The following is a 6,788-nucleotide window of genomic DNA, read 5'->3' on the forward strand; positions in this document are numbered from 1 at the left end:
TTTATTTCCTGTACCTGAGGAAAAATATCTAGGAAAACATTGCTTAGGCCAATGTTTACCAGATTACTCACTATTTTTTCCTTCAGTCTTATAGTTTCAAGTCTCTATCCTTTGATAGGAGAATTTGGTGCATTTACATTTAAAGTAATTATTGATAGGTATGTGGTTATTGCTATTTTGTTAACTGATCCAGGCTCTACTTGTAGTTCATCTCTGTTCCTTTCTTCTCTTCTAAGAGTTCATTGTTACCTATTATTTCCCTAATATCCTGCACAGTACCTGATACATGGAACACGTTGGTAACTACCTAAGCAGGAAAGGGAGAGAAGGTGAAGAGGAAAGGAAAGGAGAAGGAGGTAAAGGAAAGAGAGGGAGGAGCAAAGAAGAGAGGAAGGGACCTAGTAAGGTAGATGTTGCTGGTAATTCTTCCAAGACCTGAATTCACAGATGCTGCTCAGTCCCCCATGAAGTCTCCCCAGCACTGTCTCGCCTCTCGTGAATAGGTCCCTACCTCAATCTGCAATGAAAAATGTCCTGTGGGAACCAGGAAGTCAATCATATCTGAGAAGTCAAACTGCTGCTACAGTTGCATTGCCTGCCCCAAAGGAGAGATGACCATGACACCGGGTAAGAAAGAGGTTGCCCTTATACAGAGGGTCCAGCCTGCAGCCAGGGTAGACTTCAGACAAGACCTGATAGTCACATGATGGGAAGACTCCTTTACTGGGAAAGAAAAACCCAGGCAAGAGGAAATCAAAAAGATTTTGTCAAGATGCCCTTCCCACTTGCTACATTAAAGGCATCTAAGGCTATTAGTTCTTTCAACAACGATGAGTTTGTCCAAATTCTGTGCCTAGTTTCATGTCTGACACATCGTAGCCATTCTGTAAATATTGGGGGAAAAAATCCCTCTATTGACCTAATCTGCATTTTGCTAAGATGCCGTTCATTCAGCAGATATTAACTGGCACCTACTGTATGCAGCCACTGTTCTGGGTGCAAGGGTGATAACAACAAATGAAGCACAGCCCCTAGACCCACAGAGCTTATGATCTCTTCAAGGAGGTGATCCTTGTGTCCCCAGACCTGACACGGTAAAGGAACTAGACTATAAAGTGAAGTCCATTGCCTTAATAAAAGTTCAAACATCAAACCATGAGACTTCAGAGGAACAATTAATTCTAACAAAGGGTCTGTAGGAGGACTTTTCACCTGAGCAACAAGTGGGATTGCTGAGGCAACGAAACATGACAACGATAGTCCAGGCCAAGGAACACATTAGCAAAGGTTCAAGACAGGAGAGCAATAAGGAGCAGAGAGTGACTTGAGCATAGTCCCTGATGAGAGACGCAGGATGCAGGGGGCTGGATAACAGAGGCCCTTCTCTGCCAGACTCAGGATCGTGGACCCTACTCTGCAAGAACTGGGAGACACAGAATTACTTAAGTGGAGAAGCAGTGCATTTCAGTGTGTTTGGGGAGATTGATAAGCAACCCACATACTGAGAGAGAATGCAGGAGGAACAGGCTCAGAATCCAGGAAATCGTTGAAGCCACAGGATGGGGAAGGCCTTCTGTCACACCAGAAATTTTTAGCGTGGGAAAGGCAGGGACTTTGAGGATACTTTTTGCCCATTTAAAGAGAAAGGCACTGCTGAATGAAGCTGAGAAAGAGACACCAGATGCTAAAGAGAGGATGACGGAAATGGTAAATAAGAAGTCAGCCTTGAACTTGCAGATTAGAGCATAGAATCAAGCATCTGGAACATGAAGACATTACCCAGTCAAAGAAAGGGGTGAAATGAGATCCTTTGACCGCTCCAGAGCTCCAGTCACAAAACCTATCCTTAAAATCACTATGGAAAGCAAAGTTCTGATCATTTCTATCCAAGGAGTGATTTAGACATAGGTGCCTCCATTAAAAAAGAGGAAGAGATAGAAAGAGTCTGTGTACATAGTAAGCAACCCATTGAAATTCCTTAAATTAAATGGGCTACTGAATGAATAAGTGCATGAATGAGTTAGCCGTCACTAGTAATTATGACACGAGCACAATGGCGGTTCGATTCAAAGGGATGAAGCCCAGAGAAGAGTTAGAGCTTCCATAGGTTATTGTGTCAATGTTATTTCACTATAGTTTGATGCATGATGAACAGCTGCTATCAGGATTTCTGCCATCTGTGTCTTCGGCCTTCAATCTGAGGACATCAGCAGCCTGGAAGGTCCACCGTAACAAGACTGAAATACATAGGACCTACTGGAAAAGCCATCAGTAGCCATATAATTGTTTGACCACGGGAAAGTTTCCAGAAGCTTCCCCATTATGTTCTCTGACTCAGTTTCTCTTTCTCCCTTCAGATGGTGCTACATGTGAGAGGTGCCCTGAGGACGAGTGGCCTGATATGGAGAAGAGCTGGTGCATCCCCAAAATGCTTGACGTCGTCTCCTACATTGAGCCCCTCGGTGCAGTGTTGGCTGTCTGCACAGCCCTGCTCTTCCTCCTTGCCCTGGCCATCTTAGGCATCTTCATCCAGCACCACCACACCCCCATCATCCAAGCCAGTAACCACCAGCTCAGCTATCTTTTGTTGTCCTCCTTGGTCCGCTGTTTCCTCGGCCCCTTCCTGTTCAATGGGCACCGAGGGCCCTTCACGTGTGCTGTGCGCCAGGCAGCTTTTGGGGTCATCTTCACAACCTGTGTGTCCACTGTACTGGCCAAGCCCGTCGTGGTCCTGGCAGCCTTCCACACCACCTAGCCAGATACCCAGATTGGGAGGGTGGCGTGGCCACTTCTCCCTAGCACCATCCCCATTGTCTGTTCCCTGGTGCAGACAAACTTGTGTGCACTCTGGGTGATCCGATGGCCCCCACAGCCTGTGAGCTCTACGGAGCCTGGGACCACGATGATGGTAAAGTGTGATGAGGGCTCCTTGGAACTGTTCTATGCCATGCTGGGTTACTTGGGTTTGCTAGGATTGCTCAGCTTGCTGGTGACCTTCCGCACCTGCCGGCTACCTGACCCCTTCAACAAAGCAAAGTGTTTCACTCTCAGCATGTGTGTGTGCTCCTGTGTCTGGGCATCCTTCATCCCTGCCCACATGAGCACCCAAGGCAAAGACACGGTGGCCGTGGAGGTCTTTGCCATCTTAGCATCAGCAGCAGGTCTCGTGTCATGCCTCTTCTTTCCCAAACGCTACGTCATCCTTCTCCATCCTGAGAAGAACCCAAAAGAGAAAATGCTTGGCAGGTGTCATCTCAGATGGGAAGGTCAAAAGCAGACCATGGGGAGTGCTGTGTTCCCAGGGAGGCCCTCTTTGGACTGGCCACCAGGAAAACACTCCCTGTCACCCTGGTCCAGACCCCTCCTTGTCACTTAGTGGCTTTTATATTGTATTTCATTCTGTCAGAGGAACATGAGGTGTGTTTGCAGTAATGTTGTCCTGGATGGAAGCATCTAGTGTAATTCATCCTCTGGCCACTCAGCAACCAGCCGATGTGTGGTATGGAGAGGAGACATAGCTGTTTGGTGAATAGCTGTTTGGTGAATGAATAAGTCAATGCATGCAAAGCTAGCATTGGTAGAGATCTTGCAGAGGAGAGTGGCTCAATAGAGTCAAAGAACCCTGGCTCAAATCCTCCTAGCTTCTCCATGTTGTAGCTGTGTGAACCTTGGGATGTGGCTTAACCTCTCTGAGACTCCGATTCCACTGATGTAAAATGAGACTAAGCCTCCCTCTCTGGGCTGATATGATAAAGTGAGAAAATGTATAGGAATGCCCAGCACATATTTAACACTCAAAGGTCGGTATTTAAAGTCATCCATCCACCCTGTCCTTTCACAAGAAGAGACCCAGGTACCCAGGGCATCGTTGTGCTGATGTTAGATGAGTAAGTTTAAAGTCCTGGTTCTCCATTTACTCAGCTGTGTGACTTTGGTCAAGTTACATTACTTCTCGGTACCTCAGTTTCCTTATGTGCAAAGGAAGATAACAGCACCAATTCTGTGGGATTATCAGCGAGGAGTAAATGAATTACTATTTATAAAGCATTTAGAACAGTACCTGGCACATAGTAAGAACTAAACAAGTATCTGTTAGATAGCTCAATAAAATTATACGTAGTGGCACGCCTGGACGTCTTGACTCTTTGCTAAATAACTAAAGCTTTTATGAGACCCTTGCTCCAAGCTAGGTCCTGAGGGGGGACCTCCAGGAAGGCTAAAATACAGCCCTTGCAAAGCTTATGGTGTAACATTTCCGACCTAACCTGATCAGAGTAAACTAAATATATCTATTGTGAAACTGTTCTACAAGAATTAAACAACTTGCACCTCCTCTGGTCAGCTTGCTTATCTTTGGGTAGGTGGAGACAGGTGACTGTCACAGACCCAGCTGAGCAACCACCAGAGCAAAGTCTGCTCTAAATAAAGCTCTCCCACTTGCAAGAGAGTCTGAGGATGTTAACAAAACTGACAAAGTATTGGGCATCAGTTAACTAACTTTTAGTGCTCCTGGAATGCTCTATGGGAAGGGACAGAGCTGAATGGTGCTGCACATACTGTCTCAAGGTCTGGATGCATCCACGTTTTCTTGGCGATGAGATCCATTTAAGTTCCTGCAAAAAGGGGTTTTAAATGCTCCTGTCTTCGAGTGGCTGGCTGACTTAGTCGGTAAAGCATCTGACTCTTGATCCCAGGGTTGTGAGTTCAAGCCCCACTTTAGGTGTGGAGCCTACTCAAATATAATAATAATTTAAAAAATTAAAATAAATAAAATAAAATGCTTCTATCTTGCCATGGCTGGCCGAGAATAATATTTAGGCCAGTGACAGTGAAGCCACCAATGAAAACAAGGATATAGATAGAGAAGACTCAATTTAGAGAAACAGAAAGCCGTAGCATTCCACAGCTTTTGACAAACATAGCTTCAAGAGCAATTGCTAAGGGGACACCTGGGTAGCTCAGTCCATTAAGCGTCCACTTTTGGCTTTGGCTTAGGTCATGATCACATGGTTCATGAGTATGAGTCCCGTGATGGACTCTGTGGTGTCAGCCCAGAACTTGCTTGGGATTCACTCACTCCCTCTCTCTCTGCCCCTCCCCTGCTTTCTCTCTCTCTCAAAATAAATAAACTTTAAGAAAGAAAAGAAATCAGTTGCTAAGGACCTCACATGTGAAAATTGAAAAGTGAGAGACCAACCAAAAACGAAGACCCCTGAAAAAGGTATTGGAATCCCAGCATAGGTGCAAAGGATAAAAAGAATATGGAATCATAGAAGGGGGTCCAGAAGGGCCTTAGGTACATAGACCCACATCAAAGCCTACCACAATGGTTACATAATGGTACACAGCAAACTGTAGAGTTCTGATTTCAGTATGTAGATCCAGTCATTTACACCAAGTCCTAAGTCAAAGGACCTTCTCCTGGATGGCTCCCAAATAGTCCCTCACTAACAATTCAGTCAATATCCTGGTACCCAGAATGGACAAAACAAGAGGAGCAGTGCTCCTTACAGAATTCTGTGTTGGTAAGTCTTATTGCTAATTATTCATTGTGACATTCTCTGGATTCTGGTGAAGTAATGTCTATATACTGTTAGCACACCTGCCTATGTTTCACTCAACGAACAAATATACCCCCAAAGAAGAAATTATATTCTCAGAAATTCCCCATTTACAAGGGTACGTATGTTTCCTGTCATGGTTTCATAATTTATCTTCACTGCGGAATTATCTACCATTGGTAGTGGCCTTAAAAACTTTACCTGTTGGGGGGCGCCTGGGGGGCGCAATCGGTTAAGCGTCCGACTTCAGCCAGGTCACGATCTCGCGGTCCGGGAGTTCGAGCCCCGCGTCAGGCTCTGGGCTGATGGCTCAGAGCCTGGAGCCTGTTTCTGATTCTGTGTCTCCCTCTCTCTCTGCCCCTCCCCCGTTCATGCTCTGTCTCTCTCTGTCCCAAAAATAAATAAACGTTCAAAAAAAAAAGAAAATTTAAAAAAAACTTTACCTGTTGGAAGCCTGGATGGCTCAGTCAGCTAAGCAACCAACTGTTGATCTCAGTTCAAGTCATAAGCTCACGGTTCATGAGATTGAGCCCCACATCGGGCTCTGCAAATGGAGTCCAGCTTCAGGCTCTACACTGGGCTTTCCATTGGGCTCCGTACTGACAGCAAGGAGGCTGCTTGGGATCCTCTCTCTCCCTCTCTTCTCTGCCCCTCCTCCACCCGCATGCCCATGAACTCACTCTCTGTCTCTCTCAAAATAAATAAACATGAAAAAAATTAATAAATTAACCAAAAAATTAAAAAATAGAGGCACCTGGGTGACTCAGTTGCTTAAGCATCCGACTCTTGATTTCAACTCAGGTCATGATCTCACGGTTTCATGGGTTCCAGCCCCACATCAGGTTCTGCACTGACAATTTGGAGCCTGCTTGGGATTCTCTGTCTCCCTCTCTGCCCCTCCCCCACTCGTGTTGTCTCTGTCTCTCTCAAAATAAACAAAAATAAAAAATAAAAACTCTAGCTGTCACAAACTTCCAGTTTAAAATAAGTCAGTGAATGTAAAGTAGAGACAGTATAAGGAATATAGTTATTTTTTTTTCTGATCATAGTTACTTTATTGTGGGGGATTTTCTTTTTTTTTTTTTTTTTTTCATTTTTTCAAATTGACATCCAAATTAGTTAGCATGTAGTGCAACAATGATTTCAGGAGTAGATTCCTTAGTGCCCCTTACCCTTTTAGCCCATCCCCCCTCCCACAACCCCTCCAGCAACCCTCAGTTTGTTCTC

Source organism: Acinonyx jubatus, chromosome D1 (assembly GCF_027475565.1).
Source record: "Acinonyx jubatus isolate Ajub_Pintada_27869175 chromosome D1, VMU_Ajub_asm_v1.0, whole genome shotgun sequence".
Classification (NCBI taxonomy): Eukaryota; Metazoa; Chordata; class Mammalia; order Carnivora; family Felidae; genus Acinonyx; species Acinonyx jubatus.